The 20,260-nt window shown below is 37.0% G+C and overlaps 1 protein-coding gene across 23 annotated transcripts in view; it reads left to right on the top strand.

Annotated features, from left to right (window-relative positions):
• The window catches only part of BAZ2B (bromodomain adjacent to zinc finger domain 2B), a 381,813-nt gene that overhangs the window by 48,996 nt on the left and 312,557 nt on the right, over window positions 1-20,260 (top strand). The window contains exon 3 of one of the 23 annotated variants that reach the window (XM_078070852.1): window positions 19,998-20,055. The exons of the other annotated variants lie outside the window; for them this stretch is intronic. The gene's annotated coding sequence lies outside the window, so the exon portion shown is untranslated. The remainder of the gene's footprint in view (window positions 1-19,997; window positions 20,056-20,260) is intronic. 23 annotated transcript variants of the gene reach the window in all.

Genomic DNA, 20,260 nt, shown 5'->3' with positions numbered 1-20,260 from the left:
ATCTTATGACCTGAGATTATGAACTGAGCCAAAACCAAGAGTCACACTCTAATCCAGCTGCACCACCCAGGTACCACTGAAAGTCATTGTTAAAGAGTCTTTTTAGGGCGTGCCTGGGTGACTCAGTTGGTTAAGTGACTGCCTTTGGCTCAGGTCATGATCCCGGAATCCCGGGATCAAGTCTTGCATTGGGCTCCCTGCTCAGCAGGGAGTCTGCTTCTCCCTCTGACCCTACCCCCTCTTGTGCTCTCTCTCTCACTCTCTTTCTCTCAAATAAATAAATAAATAAAATCTTTAAAAAAAAAATAAAAAAGAGTCTTTTTAGAATCTGTTCCTCCAGCCCTTCCTGTAGTTTGTATTCAGCTAATTCCCTGTTAAATGTCTTCATTAATAAAGAAATAATATGAGGCACCTGACTGGCTCAGTTCATAGAGCATACAGATTCCTGATCTTAGGGTCATGAGTTCAGCGTCCAATTTGGGCAGAGAGCTTACTTAAAACAAAAACAAAAGCAAAAATACACAACAACAACAAAACAATAGAAACATTGCCACTAAGTCAGGAAAAGATATGGATGCTTAATATTGCTATGAAAGTTTTAGACAAGACAAAGAATTTGCAGTCATAAAAACTGGAAAGGAAGAGGTAAACCACTTCTGTTTACAGATGGTATGATTCTCTATCCAACAATGCCCAGGAAAATTAGTGGAAAAACTATTTAATTATTTAAAGAATTTAAATAGCAGGTTATAACTTCAACTTAAAAAAATTAACACCCTCATGACACACTGGACAAGATGGACATCACAGATATATTCAGAACATTCCATCCTAAAGCAACAGAATACACAGTTCTTCTCAAGTGCTCATGGAACATGCTCCAGAATAGATCACATCCTGGGTCACAAATCAGGTCTCAACTAGTACCAAAAGACTGGGACCATTCCCTGCATATTTTCAGACCACAGTGCTTTGAAACTTGAACTCAATCACAAGAGGAAAGTTGGAAAGAACTCAAATACATAGAGGCTAAAGAGCATACTATAAAAAAATGAATGGGTCAACCAGGAAATTAAATAATTAAAAAAAAAACTCATGGAAACAAATGAAAATGAAAACACAGCTATTCAGAACCTCTGGGATGCAGCAGAGGTGGTCCTAAGAGGAAAGTGTATAGCACTATAAGCCTTTCTCAAGAAACAAGAAAAGGGGGCGCCTGGGTGGCTCAGTCGTTAAGCGTCTGCCTTCGGCTCAGGTCATGATCCCAGGGTCCTGGGATCGAGCCCCGCATTGGGCTCCTTGCTCAGCGGGGAGTCTGCTTCTCCCTCTCCCTCACCCCCTGCTTGTGTTCCCTCTCTCGCTGTGTCTCTCTCTGTCAAATAAATAAATAAAAATCTTTAAAAAAAAAAAAAAAAGAAACAAGAAAGGTCTCAAATACACAACCTAACCTTATACGTAAAGGAGCTGGAGAAAGAACAGCATATAAAGCCTAAACCCAGCAGGAGAAGAGAAATAATAAAGATTAGAGCAGAAATCAATGAAATAGAAACCAAAAGAACAGTAGAACAGATCAACAAAACTAGGAGCTGGTTCTTTGAAAGAATTAATAGGATCAATCAGACTTATCAAAAAGAAAAGAGAAAGGACCCAAATAAATAAAATCATGAATGAAAGAAGAGCGGTCACAACCAACACTGAAGAAATACAAACAATTATAAGAACATATTATGAGCAACTATATACCAACAAATTAGGCAATCTGGAAGAAATGGATGCATTCCTAGACATGTATAAACTACCAAAACTGAAGTGGGAAGACATAGAAAACCTGAACAGATCCATAACCAGCAAGGAAATCGAAGCAGTAATCAAAAATCGCCCAACAAATAAGAGCCCAGGGCCAGATGGCTTCCCAGGGGAATTCTACCAAACATTTAAAGAAGAATTAATACCTATTCTTCTGAAGTTTCAAAAAATCGAAATAGAAGGAAAACTTCCAAACTCTTTCTATGAGGCCAGCATTACCTTATTCCCAAAACCAGTCAAAGACCTCATCAAAAAGGAGAATTACAGACCACTATCCCTGATGAACATGGATGCAAAAATTCTCACCAAGATACTAGCCAATAGGATGCAACAGTACATTAAAAGGATTATTCACCGCGACCAAGTGGGATTTATTCCTGGGTGCAAGGGTGGTTCAACATCCACAAACCAATCAACGTGATACACTACAAGGAGAAGAACCATATGATCCTCTCAACAGATGCAGAAGAAGCATTTGACAAGTACAACATCCTTTCTTGATTACAACTCTCCACAGTGTAGGGGTAGAGGGAACATACCTCAATATCATAAAAGCCATTTATGAAAAGCCTATGTGAATATCATTCTCAATGGGGAAAAACTGTGAGCTTTTCCACTAAAGTCAGGAACATGGCAGGGATGTCCACTTCTCATCACTGTTGTTCAACATAGTACTAGAAGTCCTAGCCTCAGCAATCAGACAACAAAAAGAAATAAAAGGCATCTGAATCGGCAAAGAAGAGGTCAAACTCTCTTTGCAGATGACATGATACTCTATGTGGAAAACCCAAAGACTCCACCCCATAATTGCTAGAACTCATACAGGAATTCAGTAAAGTGGCAGGATATAAAATCAATGCACAGAAGTCAGTTACATTTCTATACACTAACAACAAGACAGAAGAAAGAGAAATTAAGGAGTCAATCCCATTTACAAAACCATAAGGTACCTAGGAATAAATCTAACCAAAGAGGCAAAGAATCTGTACTCAGAAAACTGTAGAACACTCATGAAAGAAATGGAGGAAGACACAAAGAAATGGAAAAATGTTCCATACTCATGGATTGGAAGAACAAATATTGTGAAAATGTCTATGCTACCTAGAGCAATCTACCCATTCCGTACAATCCCTATCAAAATACCATCCCCTTGGGTGCCTGGGTAGCTCAGTTGGTTAAGCAACTGCCTTTGGCTCAGGTTATGATCCTGGAGTCCCAGGATTGAGTCCTGCATCAGGCTCCTTGCTCAGTGGGGAGTCTGCCTCTCCCTCTGACCCTCCCTCACTCCTGCTTGCTCTCTCTCTCTCTCTCTCAAATAAATAAATAAAATCTTAAAAAAAAAATACCATCGACTTTTTTTTTTTTTTTCACAGAGCTGGAACAAATAATCCTAAAATTTGTATGGAAACAGAAAAGACCCCGAATAGCCAAAGTAATGTTGAAAAAGAAAACCAAAACTGGTGGCCTCACAATGCTGGACTTTAAGCTCTATTACAAAGCTTTAATTATTAAGACAGTATAGTACTAGCACAAAAACAGATACATAGATCAATGGAACAGAATATAGAACCCAGAGATGGACCCTCAACTCTATGGTCAACTAATCTCTGACAAAGAAGGAAAGAATATCCAATGGAAAAAAGACAGTCTCTTTAACAAATGGTGTTGGGAGAATTGGACAGCCACATGCAGAGGAGTAAAACTGGACCATTTCCTTACACCATACACAAAAATAGACTCAAAATGGATGAAAGACCTAAATGTGAGACAGGAGTCCATCAAAATCCTAGAGGAGAACATAGGCAGCAACCTCTGTGACCTCGGCTGCAGCAACTTCTTGCTAGACATGTCTCCAAAGGCAGGAGAAACAAAGGCAAAATTGAACTATTGGAACCTCATCAAGATAAAAAGCTTTTGTACAGCAAAGGAAACAGTCAACAAAACCAAAAGACAACCGACAGAATTTGCAATGACATATCAGATAAAGGACTAGTATGCAAAATCTATAAAGAACTTATCAACTCAGCACCAAAGAATGAATAACCCAATAAAGAAATGGGCACAAGACTTCCAAATGGCCAACAGACACATCAAAAAATGCTCCACATCACTCGGCATCAGAGAAATACAAATCAAAACCACAATGAGATACCACCTCACACCAGTCAGAATGGCTAAAATTAACAAGTCAGGAAACAACAGATGTTGGCAAGGATGTGGAGAAAGGGGAACCGTCCTATACTGTTGTTGGGAAGGCAAGCTGGTGCAGCCACTCTGGAAAACAGTATAGAGGTTCCTCAAAAAGTTGAACATAGAGCTACCCTATGACCCAGCAATCACACTACTGGGTATTTACCCCAAAGATACAAATATAGTGATCCAAAGGGGCATCTGCACCCCAATGTTTATAGCAGCAATGTCCACAATAGCCAAACTATGGAAAGAGCCCAGATGTCCATCAACAGATAAATGGATAAAGAAGATGTTGTGTATATATACAATGGAATATTACGCAGCCATCAAAAAATGAAATCTTGCCATTGGCAATGACGTGGATATAACTAGAGGGTATGTTATGCTAAGCAAATAAGTCAATCAGAGAAAGACAATTATCATATGATCTCACTCATATGTGGAATTTAAGAAACAAAACAGAAGATCTTGGGGGAAGGGAGGGAAAAATAAAACAAGATGAAATCAGAGAGGGAGACAAACCATAAGAGACTTTTTTTTTTAAGATAGTAATAATACACTATATGTTAATTGAATTTAACTTTTAAAAAATGCCGTATGAAATTCATCAAGGAATAGAAAAGCTGCTCACTCCCAACCATAACCTTAAGTTATGCAAGGAAGAAAAAGCAAGTACTGTTCAAACTACTTTTTTTTTAAGATTTATTTGTTTGAGAGAGAGAGAGCACGCATGTGCACATGCACAAACAAGCAGCTGGCCGGGGGTGTGTGTGGGGGGGGTCGTGCTGTGGCACAGGGGCAGAGGGAGAGCTAGTATCCTGAAGCAGACTCCCAGTGAGCGTGGAGACTGACCCAACGTGCGGGCCAATCCCAGGACCCTGCAATCATGACCTCAGCTGAAGTCAGATGCTTAACCGATTGAGCCACCCAGGGACCCCAATAAATACTGGTTTTAATATTTTTTCATTTAGGGGCGCCTGGGTGGCTCAGATGGTTAAGCATCTGCCTTTGGCTCAGGTCATGATCCCAGGGTTCTGGGATCGAGCCCCACATCGGGCTCCTGGCTCAGCTGGGAGCCTGCTTCTCCCTCTCCCTCTGCCTCTCTCCCTGCTCATTCTCTCTCTCTCTCTGTGTGTCTCAAGTGAATAAATAAAATCTTAAAAAAAAAAATTTTTTTTTTCATTTACCTGTAAATTTATAGCCAACAGTAAAATAGTTTTCTGTGTATTGACAAATTTTGTAAAGGTTATGGAACAATCATAAATTTTCCAATAATTATTTTAAAATCTGTATATGTTTCCAGGGACGCCTGGGTAGCTCAGTTGGTTAAGCATCTGCTCTTCGGCTCGGGTCATGATCCCGGGGTCCTGGGATCGAGTCCTGTGTTGGGCTTCCTGCTCAGCGGGGAGCCTGCTTCTCCCTCTGCCTGCTCCCCCTGCTTGTGCTCTCTCTTTCTGACAAATAAATAAATAAAATCTAAAAAATAATAATAAATAAATAAATATCTTCATATGTTTCTGAATGAAGTCATTTTTACTGTCCTACATTCTTGTGCAAAGTGTAAATTACTTGTATATCTCAATTAAAACTCCCAAAAATAAACTAGTAATAATTTAAAATTTTGATTTTACATTTAAGTGTATTCAAAGGTATCAGAAGAAGTAGGAATATTAAGTATAAATTAAACTAAAAGGTTTCATTCAAATAAATTCAAAAGCTTTGAAAAACATCACAGAAACAAGATAAAGGATAAAACCCATAGGATCATTTCAATAGATACAAAAAAAGCATCTGACAAAGTACAACATCCATTCATGATAAAAACCCTCAACAAAGTAGGTTTACAGGGAATATAGCTCAATATAGCTCAACATAATATGGAAAACCTGCAGCTAACATCACACTCAATGGTGAAAAACTGAGCTTTTCCTCTAAGATTTGGAACAAAACAAGGATGTCCACTCTCACCACTTTAATTCAACGTAGTACTGGAAGTCCTAGCCACAGCAATTACACACACACAAAACAAAATTTAAAAGGCATCCAAATTGGTAAGGAAGCAAAACTCTATTTGCTGATGGCATGATACTATATATAGAAGACTCCACCAAAAAACTACTAGAACTGATTAATGAATTCAGTAAAATCAATATACAGAAATCCATTGCATTTCTATACACTAATAATGAAGCAGCAGAAAGAGAAATTAAGAAAACAATCCCATCTACAACTGCACCAAAAATAATAAAATGCCTAGGAATAAACTTAACCAAGGAGATGAAAGACCTGTACCCTAAAAACTATAAAACACTGATGAAAGAAACTGAAGACAACACAAACAAATGGAAAGATATTCCATGCTCATGGATTGGAAGAACAAATATTGTTAAAATGTCCATACTTCCCAAAGCAATCTACAGATTTAATGCAATCTCTATCAAAATACCAGCAACATTTTTCACAGAACTAGAACAAATAATCTTTTTTTTTTTTTTTTAAGATTTATTTATTTATTTATTCAGGGGGAGAGAGAGAGAGAGAGACGCAGAGGCAGAGAGAAGCAGGCTCCCCGCCGAGCAGGGAGCCGGATGCGGGACTCGATCCCAGGACCCCGGGATCATGACCCGAGCCGAAAGCAGACGCTCAACCATCTGAGCCACCCAGGCGCCCTAGAACAAATAATCTTAAAATTTGTATGGAACCACAAGAGACCTTGAATAGCCAAAGCAATCTTGAAAAAGAAGAACACAACTGGAGGTATCACAATCCCAGATATCAAGATCTACTACAAACCTGTAGTAATCAAAACACTATGGTACTGGCACAGAAATAGACACAGATCAAAAGGACAGAACAGAGAGCCCAGAAATAAACCCACAATTATATGGTCAATTAATCTTGGACAAAGGAGGTGACAATATGCAATGGGAAGAAGACAGTCTCTTCAACAAATGGTGTTGGGAAAACTGAGCAGCTACATGCAAAAGAATGAAACTGGACCACTTCCTCACACCATACACAAAAATAAACTCAAAATGGATTAGGGACCTAAATGTGAGACCTGAAACTATAAAAATCCTGGAAGAGAACACAGGCAGTAACTTCTCTGACATCGGCCATAGCAGCATCTTTCTAGGTATGTCTCCTGAGGCAAGGGAGACCAAAGCAAAAATAAACTACTGGGACTACATCACAATAAAAAGCTTCTGCATGGCAAATGGAACAACCAACAAAACTAAAAGGCAATCTACCAAATGGGGAAGATATCTGTAAATGACATATCTGATAAAGGGTAGTAACCAAAATATATAAGGAACTGATACATCCCAACACCAAAAAGGCCAAATAATCCAATTTAAAAAATGGACAGAAGACATGAGAAGACATTTCTCCAAAGAAGACATGCCAGTGGCCACAGACACGTGAAAAGATGCTCAACATCTCTAATCATCAGGGGAGGCTGGTGGCTCAGTCGTTAAGCGTCTGCCTTCGGCTCAGGTCATGATCCCAGGGTCCCGGGATCGAGCCCCACATCGGGCTCCCTGCTCAGTGGGAAACCTGCTTCTCCCTCTCCCACTCCCCCTGCTTGTGATCCCTCTCTCCCTGTGTCTCTGTCAAATAAATAAATAAATAATCTTTAAGAAAACAAACATCTCTATTCATCAGGGAAATGCAAATCAAAAAATAACAACGAGGTATCATGTCTCCTCCATCAGAATGGCTAAAATCCACAACACAAGAAAAAACAGGTGTTGGCCAGGATGTGGAGAAAAAGGAACCCTTGTGCACTGTTGGTGGGAATGCAAAGTGGTGCAGCCACTGTGGGAAAACCGTATGGAGATTCCTCAAAAACTTAAAAATAGAACTACCATATTATCCAGTAATTCCACTCCTAAATATTTACCCCAAGAATATGAAAACACTAATTAAACAAGTTATATGCAACCCTATTGTTATTGTATCATTATTTATAATAGCCAAATATGGAAGCATCCCAAGTGTCCATCAGTAGAGGAACAGATAAAGAATAAGTGGTGTATATATATATATGTATATATACACACACAGATATATATATATATCCATATCCAATATATCCATATATTTTTCATATATACATATTGTGTGTGTGTGTATATATATATATAATGGAATATTACTCAGCCATAAAAAGAATGAAATTTTGCCATTTGCAACAACATGGATGGATCTAGCAATATAATGCAAATGAAAATAAGAGAAAGACAAATACCATATGGTTTCACTCATGTGGAATTTAAGAAACAAAACAAATAAAGGAAAAAATAGAGAAACCAAATAATAGACTCTTAACTATAGACAACAAACTAATGGTTACCAGAGTGGTGGTGGGTGCGGGGATGGGTGAAATAGGTAAAGGGGATTAAGAGTATACGTGTCTTGATGAGCACTGAGTATTGCATAAAATTTTTGAATCACTGTATTATTCACCTGAAACTAGTAACACTATGTTAACTATACTGGAATTAAAAATTTTTTTAATAAAATAAATTTAAAATATTAAAAAATAAAAACCAAAGCTTTGAAAAAAGTAAAAATTAGCACAAACAATCCCAAATAAAAAATATGTTAAAAGGAGTTCCTGGGTGACTAGGTCAGTGGATCATGTGACTCTTGATCTCGGGGTTGTAAGTTCAAGCCCCATATTGGGTGTAGAGATTACTTAAAAATGAAATTTTGCAAAATGATACATTAAAAGGTTTTAAATATATAAAAAAATTATTTGAAACCCTGGTATTTTGTTTTCTGAAGTTTCATTATATTTTTATGTTTTTTAATATATTGTAAAGCCTTTAATTGTTGTTACTTGTGAATGAATTTGATATATTTAACAAATCAATCATTCAGTAAATAGAATGTTAGCTTTTAGTCAATAGATTTTTGGTGGATTGACCTGATCCCTAGACCATTCCAACCTGATTAAGTCCTGTTTGATACTGGGAATTAAATGATAAGCTATACACATTCACAAACTCATATATACATACCTAAATAGGTATGACATATATATCTATATCCAGCTATAAATCTGAGAACCTGTCTTTGACTTAGTGTGCACAAGGAAAGTCTAAAATAGCCTATGCCAAGCACTAAATTGTTATAGATATTACCTCATTAAAGTGAAAGAAATAGAAAACAGTCATTAAGCAATCTATGGAAAACATTACAGAAGAAGAGAAAATGAACATTAACCCCAAAATCAAAGAAAGAATATAAAACTAAAAATTAGAAGAAAATTTTATAAACATTTTTAATTTCTGCTACAAGGTTAGAGAGTAAGTATGATCTTGATAAAAGTTGAGCAGAAAACCCAAAGTACAATAGGAAAATGTTAAGATTGGATAAAAAGAGTGTTGAGTGATATCAGGCAAGATTTCAAGGAAATTAAAATTTTGCTGATAGAATTTAAATCTGTATTAGTGGCAGTATGTACCCAAATTATCATGCAGACAAATCACTGATGTGATTTTGAGTTTACCCTGTAAGCAGAGAAAAAGAAGAAAATATGGAAATGATAGTATTTTTAAAGCATATCTAACTTAGATAAGTTACAAAATAAGCAACTGGCAAATGAGGAAAAATCAAAAATATTTAATAAGATTTTTTAATCTAATAATTCCAGTTAAATAATTTTGCATAATCTACGAAGAATCAACAAAGATGAGAACCATTCATAAATCTACCTGACAGTATTTTTGAATTATAATAAGAAGAATAAACACTCAGAAGAGTAATGATTCTTATAAGGAAATAAAATTTAATATACATTAATTATTAAGAAATCTTGGGGCACCTGGCTAGTTCAGTCAGTAGAGCATGTGACTCTTGATCTTGGAGTCCTGAGTTTGAGCCCCGTGTTGGGTGTAGAGATTACTTAAAAATAAAATCTTAAAAAAAAAATCTTTACATGTTTCAGGCTCATTTGAATGGGTTCAACTTTCTCTATAACAGTAAATTCTATAAGAAATAGAAGAAACATTTAGGGAAAAGATTGATTTAAGAATTTTGTGTTCAACTGATTTGTCTTTCATTTTCGAAGGAGGTATAAAGAAATTTTCACATTTCCAGGGGCTTAGAAAGTAAATACTTCCCATCCCCTGTAGAAAAAAAAAAAAAAAAAGACATACTCCTTAACTGAAAGATGATTTTTAAAGATCTTTTTAACCACTTCAATAAAACAGCTGTGATGTCTTTGTTGCAAACCCGATTATCAATTTGTAATCTTTATTTTGCTCAACTTATGAATGGCAGTTGAAAATTCATTACTATGTCCTCCTTGAACATGTTTTTTACTTGATGTTTACAACATTAGTCTTGGTTTTTCATTCATTTTTTGGGCCACTCCTATTTAATTTCCTTCCTTAGTTTTTCTTCTTATATCCAACTTCTAAGTATTGCAGTCCCACAGGGCTTTAGCCTGTCTACAGTTACTCTTTGGTGATCTCAACCATTTCATATTTTAAATCCTATCAACATTCATTCATTCATTTTTATTTTTTTTTCAAGTAGGGTCTATCCCCAACATGGGGCTTGAACTCCTGACCCTGAGATCAATAGTCACATGCTTTACCGACTCAGCACCCCTACTATCAACACTTTAAGTACTATAAGGAAGTAACTTCCAAATTTGTATCTCTAGCCTTAGACCTTTCCCCTAAACTCCAAACTTATATAGCCATCTTTGTACTTAACATCTTTTACCTGAGTGTTTAGTTAGCATGTACAACTTAACAAGTACAAAACCAATCTATTGATTTATACCAGACCCCAACCCCTTTACCCAAAGCAGCACTTTTGCAGTATGTTTATGTAAATAAGTGCTAACTTTAGTTTTTTAGTTCCTGAAGACAAAAATCTATGGAGTCATTATTTATTCCTCTCTCTTATAGCACATATCCAATCCACCAACAGATGCTTTCGACCTACCTTCAAAATATATTCAGAATCTGACCACTTTCTCCTACTTCAATCACTACCATCAATTTTAAGCTTAGTATTATCATCCCCTGGTTGGATTTTTTAGCAATCTTCTATATGGTCTCCTAACTTCTATTCTTGTTCTGGTAAAGTCTGTTCTGACACTGAAGCACGAGAGATCTTTTTCCAAAGGTAAGTCAGACTATGTCATTTCTTTGCCCAAAACCACTTAGTGGTTTCCTAGGTAGGGTGAAAATCCGAAGTCTTTCTATAATGGCCTAAAAGCCCTACAAAATATGGCACCATTAATGGCACTCTGTGACCTTATCTCTTGGTGCTCTTCTTGACCACATTAGCCTATTTACTGTTCTTTTTTTTTTTTTTTTTAAGATTTTATTTATTTATTTGACAGAGAGAGAGACACAGCAAGAGAGGGAACACAAGCAGGGGAGTGGGAGAGGGAGAAGCAGGCTTCCCGCTGAGCAGGGAGCCCGATGTGGGGCTCGATCCCAGGACCCTGGGATCATGACCTGAGCCGAAGGCAGACGCTTAACGACTGAGCCACACAGGCGCCCAGCCTATATACTATTCTTAAACAAATTAAGCGTTTGCAAATCTTGTTCCCTCTGTCTGGGAAGCTCTGCCCCTATATGTCTACATGCCTTATTCACTCACTTCTTTTTAGGTTTTTGCTCAAATATCTTATTAGTGGGCCCTTTTTCACCATTCCTAGAACTTCTTATACATCTTGCCTCTACTATTTTTTCTCCATAATATTTGTCATAGTCATATATCACGGGCATCTGGGGCACCTGGGTGGCTCAGATGGTTAAGCATCTGCCTTTGGCTCAGGTCATGATCCTGGGGTCCTGGGATTGAGCCCCACATCCGGCTCCTGGCTCAGCGGGGAACCTCCTTCTCCCTCTCTCTCTGCTTCTCCCGCTGCTCATGCTCTCTATCACTGTGTCTCAAATGAATAAATAAAAATCTTTAAAAATATATATATAACAGGAGTCTGCAAATTATGGCCAGTGAGTTAAACCTTACATACCACTTGTTTTTGTACATGAAATTTTCTCAGAAGGCAGCTATGCCCACTTTTTTTTACACATTGCCTGTGGCTGGTTTTTTCACTACAAAAGCAGAGTTGAGAGATTGCAACAGAGACACATGGCCCACATAGCCTAAAACATTTATTGTTTGGCCTTTGAAAGAAGTTTCCTGACCCTGGTGTATACTGTGTGTTTGCTTGTGTGTTTATAACTTCTCTTTCCCTACAAGAAAGTAGCCCCATGAGGCAGGTTTACTTTTTTCACTGCTGTATCCCTAGCACCTATACTAGGACCTGAGATATAATAGATGTTCAATAAATATTTCTGGAACAATGAAATGACTGAATGAAAGAAAAGACATGGCATAGTGTAGTGATTAAAGGATATATGAAAGGATTTCAGTAGAAAAAAAATTCCTCTAGATTTAAGCTTTGTTATTACATGTCATTACCATCTAAAATAATTAATATACTTCTAATTAAGTATGTTTTCAGTTAAGAGACTTTTTGTGTAAAGATAGTAGAAAGAAGCTACAGAATTTCACTCTTCTGACACTTAATGATATGAGCTACAAAAATTTTTAAAAAAAGGAAGGAAAAGCCAAAACAAAACAAAATGTTCACCAGCAGTAACCAGAAATGAGAAACAGGATAGAATCCTATATAATACATTTCAAAAGAAGGAAAGAAACAGAAGATTTGCTGAAGCATAGTGTGGTGCCCAACCTCACATCTAGTCCCCAAAAGCTATCTCGATCTCAAGATTAATGATGATCTTGAGATTCATCATTAATACGCCTATAATAGTAGAAGAATAGATGAATAGTGTCTCCTTACATTTTTCTCTTTCTTACTATGCAGAAATAGAAACAGCTGCTGGGAAGAGATGACTGAAAGGTGAAAAGCGAAGGATAGGGATGGTTTCTTGGCAGAAACAGAGGCTTCAAGACTCCCGAACTAAGGGAATGATCTGAATCCCAAGGGCTGTCTCCCTATGAAAAAAAGATAGGTTTCCTCCTCTAAGTATTTAAGATGAACCTCCAAGAAAATCTCAATTAATTCAACTTAATTCCTCCAACAAAAGCTGCACATAAAACCTGCAACAAAAGCTCCAGCTGAGGGGCACCTGCTTGCTCAATTAGTAGAGCATGGGACTCTTGATCTTGCGGTCATGAGTTTGAGCCCCACATTGGGTGTAGAGATTACTTAAAAAAAAAAGTTCCATCTGAATTGTCTCCCTCCCCTCATAGTTTAGCCATGCTAAGTAGCTCACTGTTCATAAGTTTAATTTTTGCCATTTTTAAAGATCCAGCTTATATTACCTTGTTTCCAGGTGATTTCTGTCATTTGTTTTGCTTCTTATAGGATAATCTTTCTCCCTCTTTTGGATTGCCTCTCTTCAGTGAAGAATGGGAGAGAGGGAGAAGGGTTATAAATATATAGGGGGAAAGAGTAAGGTTATAAAAAGTAATTTGAATTCATTCGGGCTAGGGATATTTTAATGTCATTGACTCTCTTTAAAAAAAAATTAATGACATTTTTTGGTAAACAATTCTGGTAAAATAGTAAAAGCTTTCCAGAATAAACACAAAATATTGCTTTCCAGTATTTTTGTCTCTAAAAGTGGAGAAGACACTAAAGCTAAGGAAGTATTAATTCAGTGTTGCACTCCTCAGAGCAAAAGCAGTTATAAACCATACAGTTGCCAAGTTTATTAAACCAGCAGCAAAATAATAAATATTATGTCTGGCAACAAGTCAGAATCAACTATTGGCAAAATTCCTTTAATGTGATACATTTGGACACTATAATATCAATGATAAACAGTATGAAAGCACAATTACTCTAACATGTGCATGCTAATAGATACTGGGCTTTACAGTTGGATGAAACCTTTTATGTGAAGAGTATGAATGAACTTTTTACCTTATATGCAGTTCATTTATGAGGGTGAAGTTCTTGACAACTTCTTTTTTTTTTTAAAAATTGCTGAAAAACCATGCTAAAGGGGAGGAAATTTTAAAAATTTGGATCATAATTATTTTGAGAGCCAAAAAATTTTCTGGAAAAGGTATATTGGAATCTATATTGATGGAATAAAAACTATTGGACAAGGAACAACATTACTCTACTAGTTAAAGAGTTGACACCTGAATATTATTTCTCATATTGCATTATTCCCAGGGCACAATTATCTGTAAACAACATGGACTGATCTGATTCAGTTTTTATTTTTATTTATTTCTTTTTTTAAAGTAAGTTCCATGCCCAGCGTGGGGCTTGAACTCACCATCTTGAGATCAAAAGTCACACACTTTACCAACGGAGCCAGCCAGGGACCCCAAAATAATAATCTTCTAATATTTGAAAACTATTAACAAATTAGCAAGAAGTCCCTCACATCACTGATGAAAAAGTTGTTGTTTTTTTTCATTTTCGTCTTACTCATTTACTTAAACAAAAGTATCAATGGCCATTTATGTAAGAACTACATTCTTCAACTTCAACTATAGGTTGGCTACAAATAGAGCTACAGACACATGAGTTTGGTAAAATCAAAGTATTCTGTGAGAATCAACTGGCTATATGGATTTTACAATACAGTGTTGTATATTTTATTATTATTTGAAATTTATTCAAAAAATTTCCCAGATTTACCACCACACCTCTGTTGGGGAGGACCACAATTACTAGACTTCAAGGAATTCACAATCCAATTGAGAGATGTGAACACCCTAAAATATCTGATACAGTGTGATGAATACTCTAACAAAGGTATTCAAAGTAAAATGAGTACACATTAGATTATTTTTTCTGGGTGGAGATGGGGGGAAGAAAGATGTGTATGGGACGTCTGGGTGGCTCAGTCGGTCAAGCGTCTGCCTTTAGTTCAGGCCATGATCCCAGGGTCCTGGGATTGAGCGCTGCATTGGGCTCCCTGCTCAGCGGGGAGTCTGCTTCTCCCTCTGCCTCTCCCCCTGCTTGTGCGCTTTCTCTCTCTCTGACAAATAAATACATAAACCTTAAAAAAAAAAAAAAAAGAAAGATGCGTATGAGTCAATCCCATAGTGATTAAGCCTTCTTTGCCTTATGGTTTATTTTGATATATTGTTTTTAATAATTTTGCCCTGAAGGAGAGTTTCAAACTATTCAAGGTACTGACGCATGCCATTTGGGCAAGCCCTCTGAAATCACAGAAGTGGTCTTTTCTGGGTTAGGAAGAAATATATTTTTTAAAAGATTTATTTATTTATTTTTGAGAGATAAAGAGAGAGTATGGGGAGGAGCAGAGAGAGGGACAAGTAGACTCTGCGCTGAGAGCAGATGACATGGGGCTCCATCTCACAACCCTGAGATCCTGACCTGAGCCAAAATCCAGTCGGATGCTTAACCGACTGAGCCACCCAGGTACCCCAGGAAGAAATATTTTTTATCTCCTATCAGATTTCAAAAATTCATGTGACTACCTTCCCACTTTACAGTCAACATGTTTCAAGTGAAAAACCAGAGTTTTATAATCACTGCTCAATTATTTTCACAGCATTTTGAAAAATATATACTTAAGGACCCAGATTCATTCCTAAGCACAATTTTCACTACTTCCTTTAAGAACTGAATCAAGGGGTGCCTGGCTGGCTCAGTTGGTAGAGCATATGACTCTTGATCTCTTAGTACAGGCCAGTAACATTTTTAAATTTCCTTTGTAAAAAAAAATCTAATGTTGAAATCTATCTATCTTATACACACGCACACACACACAGATATATATCAGTATATATTTCAACACAATTTCAAATTAGGCTCCCTAACGTACATTTGATAGGAAATGTTGAGTAAATTTTTGTTTCCTTTATTTACCAGTTTTCAAAATTATGAGTTGGTTCCCTAGCATCATTCAAAGATGAAAAATTATGTTTTTTAAAATGTATCATTAGGGGCACCTGGGTGACTCAGTCGTTGGGTGTCTGCCTTCAGCTCGGGTCATGATCCCAGGGTTCTGGGATCGAGCCCCACATCGGGCTCCCTGCTCCGTGGGAAGCCTGCTTCTCCCTCTCCCACTCCCCCTGCTTGTGTTCCCTCTCTCACTACGTCTCTCTCTGTCAAATAAATAAATAAAATCTTAAAAAAAAAAAAGTATCATTATAAATTTACATATTAAGATATATTTGGGGCACCTGGGTAGCTCAGTCGGCCATCTGCCTTCAGCTCAGATGATGCCATCATGATCTCAGGGTCCTGGGATCAAGCCCCACATTGGGCTCTCTACTCAGTGGTGAGTCTGCTTCTCTCTCTCCCTCTGTGATCTATGTTGCTTTCACTCTCTCTCAAATAAATAAAATATTTTTTAGAAAAGATATATTTAGGGGCACCTGGGTGGCTCAGTCATTAAGCGTCTGCCTTTGGCTCAGGTCATGATCCCAGGGTCCTGGGATCTAGCCCCACATCGGGCTCCTTGCTCAGCAGGAAGCCTGCTTCTCCCTCTCCCACTCCCCATGCTTGTGTTCCCTCTCTCACTGTGTGTCTCTCTCTGTCAAATAAATAAATAAAATCTTAAAAAAAAAAAAGATATATTTATGTTTTGGGGTGCCTAGGAGGCTCAGTTGGTTAAGCGTCTGATTCTTGATTTCAGCCTGGGTCATGATCTCAGGGTTGTGAGATCAAGCCCCCAGTCGGACTCTTTGCTGAGCATGGAGCCTGCTTAAGATTGTCTTTCTCCTTCTCCCTCTGCCCCTCCCCACTCCCTCTCTTAAAAAAGGTATATTTTTGTTTCAATCCATTGTAGTTAGTCTTAACAATGTTCAAATTGTCTCATCTTTGGCCAGTGGGAGTCACTTCAAGTTGTCTTCTTTAAATTGGTTCTCCAGCCCTTTAACGTGATGCCAATAATCTTGATAGTTTTGGTTTGTTTTGTTTTTGAGAGAGAGAGAGTGAGCGCGTGAGCGGGGGAGGGGCAAAGGGAGAGGGAATCTCAGGCAGACTCTGCACTGAGTGTGGGAGCCCCTCTCTGGGGGCTGGATCTCACAACCCTGAGATCAGGACCTGACCCAAAATCAAGTCAGATGCTTAAACAACTGAGCCACCCAGGCACTTAATAATATATATATATATATATATATATATATATATTTTTTTTTTTTTTTTAGAGAGAGAGATTTTACTTATTTATTTGTCAGAGAGAGAGAGAGACCACAAGCAGGCAGGGGGAGAAGCAGGCAGAGGGAGAAGCCCAGGCTCCCCGTTGAGCAGGGAGCCTGATGCAGGCAGGACTCGATCCCAGGACCCTGGGATCATGACCTGAAGGGAAGGCAGATGCTTAACCGACTGAGCCACCCAGACGTCCCTGATGCCTTGATAGTTTTCATGGTTAATGGTGTAATAGGGTATTCTGGGCTTATCTTGAACATTTCCTATCCCAAACCTGGAGTCAGCATTGGCATCAAGGAATTCTTTTCAGGGGCAAATAGTATTTAGAGGCCATAATATTGGTACACAGGTGTGGGCTTGTTGCTACTGCAATAGTCTGTTTCTTAGGCTTTTATAATGGGCAGAATTAGGAAGTATGTATTTTTAAATATAAAATATGTAATGAGTTCTTCATACATCTAATTCAGGATCAGAGAGTTTTTATGTAACTCATTCATTTTATATCTGTTTCTTTTTTGTCACATAGCAAAAATTAAGTTTTAAAAATACCAACTTTGCTTTTTGCAAAACATCCATTTGCTTTTTCTCAGACTATGCATGCAACAATATTAAAATAACAGCACCAATTTAGGCCGCAAGAATACGGTTAGTGATAACAATTTAAGTTCTTGTTTTGTTGTTGCTGCTTTAAAGTTATTTTTCTTATTTTATATCCTATGAGAGATATACTGTTAAATTACTGTGTTTGTGTGTGGTTTTTAAAAATTATTAAATGGGGTCACCTGGGTGGCTCAGTCGTTGGGCATCTGCCTTTGGCTTGGGTCATGATCCCAGTGTGCTGGGATTGAGCCCCACATCAGGCTCCCTGCTCCGTGGGAAGCCTGCTTTTCCCTCTCCCACTCCCCCTGCTTGTGTTCCTGCTCTCGCTGTGTCTCTCTCTGTCATATAAATAAATAAAATCTTTAAAAATAAATAAATAAAATAAGATAAAAATTATCATATGTAAAGTCACTTGGAATAGTCTCTGTATGGAACTCCATATACAATTAAGTTTATTTATTTCATTTAGCTTTCATTTTTGTTTTTTTAAGATTTTATTTATTAATTTGACAGAGAGAGACACACAGTGAGAGAGGGAACACAAGCATGGGGAGTGGGAGAGGGAGAAGCAGTCTTCCCGCGGAGCAGGGAGCCTGATGTGGGGCCCGATCCCAGGACTCTGGGATCATCACCTGAGCCGAAGGCAGACGCTTAGCGACTGAGCCACCCAGGCGCCCCATTTAGCTTTCATTTTGATGGGAGTGTTTTAAAATTTAATTTGTTTTTGTTTTATAATTATGTAAATTATATGGTTCCAAAATCACATCTACAAAACCAGTTTTATGAGAAAACTTCCTACTATTCTATCTTTTCTACCTGTTCCCTTTCTTCTTATAGGTAACCATGTTTTTTAAGGTTTTGATTTTTCCTTTCATTTAAAAAATTAAATAAATATTTGGATGAATGGTAGCATACGATAGAAGTTTTTCTCCACCTTGCTTTTTTTTTTAATTTATTATATACTGTGGTTGTGAAATACTTCATATTATATACATTCCTCATTCATTTTTAAAAATTGCATAGTACTCCACTGTGTGTGTGTACCCTAATTAATTCAACCATTTCCCTATGATGAACATTTGGGTTATTTCCAAACTTTACCTATAATAAACAATGCTTTAGTGAATATCTTCTTATATATATATATTTATATATCGATTTTATATTTTCGTCCGTGTAGGTCAGATTCCTGGAAATGGGTTTTGCTAGTCAAAAAAAAAAAATGCATATGTAACTTTGCTAGATACTGTCAGATTCTCTGTTGTTGAGGTTTTTTCCATTTTTCATTTCAACAAGCAGTATTTGAGAGTGGTCCTTTTCTCATAAGTGCCTTACTAACAGGTTGTGTTGTTAAATTTTTGGATTTTTGCCAATTCGTTGGGTGAGAAATAATATTTCAGTGATTCTTAATTTGCATTTCTCTTATGAGCAGGGTTGAGAGTATTTCTATTTAAGGGACATTTGCCTTTTTCTGTAAAATGTCTGTTCAGGCTGTTGGTCTTTTATTCATTTTTAGATACTCTTTATATATAGGGTTATTGGATTGTCTCATATAAGTTACAATATTTTTTGAGTTTCTCATTTGTCATTGTACTTAGCTTGTGGTATTTATTTATTTTTTGTCATATAAAACCTTTTTTTTAAGTGCTATATAAAACCTTTTTAGTTTTATGTATTTGAATGTATTTTATGTATTGCCAGTATTTCACATTATTGCATCTAGTTTTGACCATTGCGAGTAATGTTTTCCCTACTCTCCAGTTATAGAGGAATTGACCCATAAGTTCTAGTACTTGTGTGGTTCAAATTTTTACATTGAAGTATCTGTTTTTAAAACTTATCCTTAGAATAGATCCAAATTCATCTCCTATGACTACCCAGATCCCAACACCACTTATTAAAAAGTCAATTTTTTCCTCACTGCTTTGAGATACAGCTTTTATCTATGTTAAATTTTCATATGCATTTGGGTAGATTTCTCAATTTTCTATTGTGTTTCATTGATCTTTTTCTCAGGTGCCAATGCCAGCTGTAAATTATAAAGGCTACATATATAGTGTATTTTAATATCTGATATGAGATTGCCCCACACACTTTCAGTGCTCTTCTTTTTCAGGGCTTTTCTTGTTTTTTTTTTCCTTTTTATTCCAAAAGAATTTTATAATCAATTTTATGCTTATAACACTGTTCTTAATCAGGAGTCTTTATCTGAAGCACTGTCAGAGTTTTTTTTTTTTTTTTAAAGGAGAAGAAATACTTGCTTTCCACCCCAGACCTACTGAATCTCTGGATATTGGGCCTGGGTATGTATATTTAAAAAAAAAACTTTCTGGTAGATTTTGATAATCCCATTAAAAATGGCCTTATAAAGTATAAATTTAAGTTCTAATTCATGACTATTTTATGATTTGTATTCTCTTATATATTCTGGATCTTACTTAATGACTCCAGCACTTATCCAGTTTTTTAAGCCAGAAATCCCTGTAGTCTTCTTTCAGTCCTTCCTCT

Source organism: Halichoerus grypus, chromosome 4, assembly GCF_964656455.1.
Source record: "Halichoerus grypus chromosome 4, mHalGry1.hap1.1, whole genome shotgun sequence".
In the NCBI taxonomy this organism is placed as follows: domain Eukaryota; kingdom Metazoa; phylum Chordata; class Mammalia; order Carnivora; family Phocidae; genus Halichoerus; species Halichoerus grypus.
Note: the sequence above shows the minus strand (reverse complement) of the source record. Positions and strands in the feature narration are given on the sequence as shown.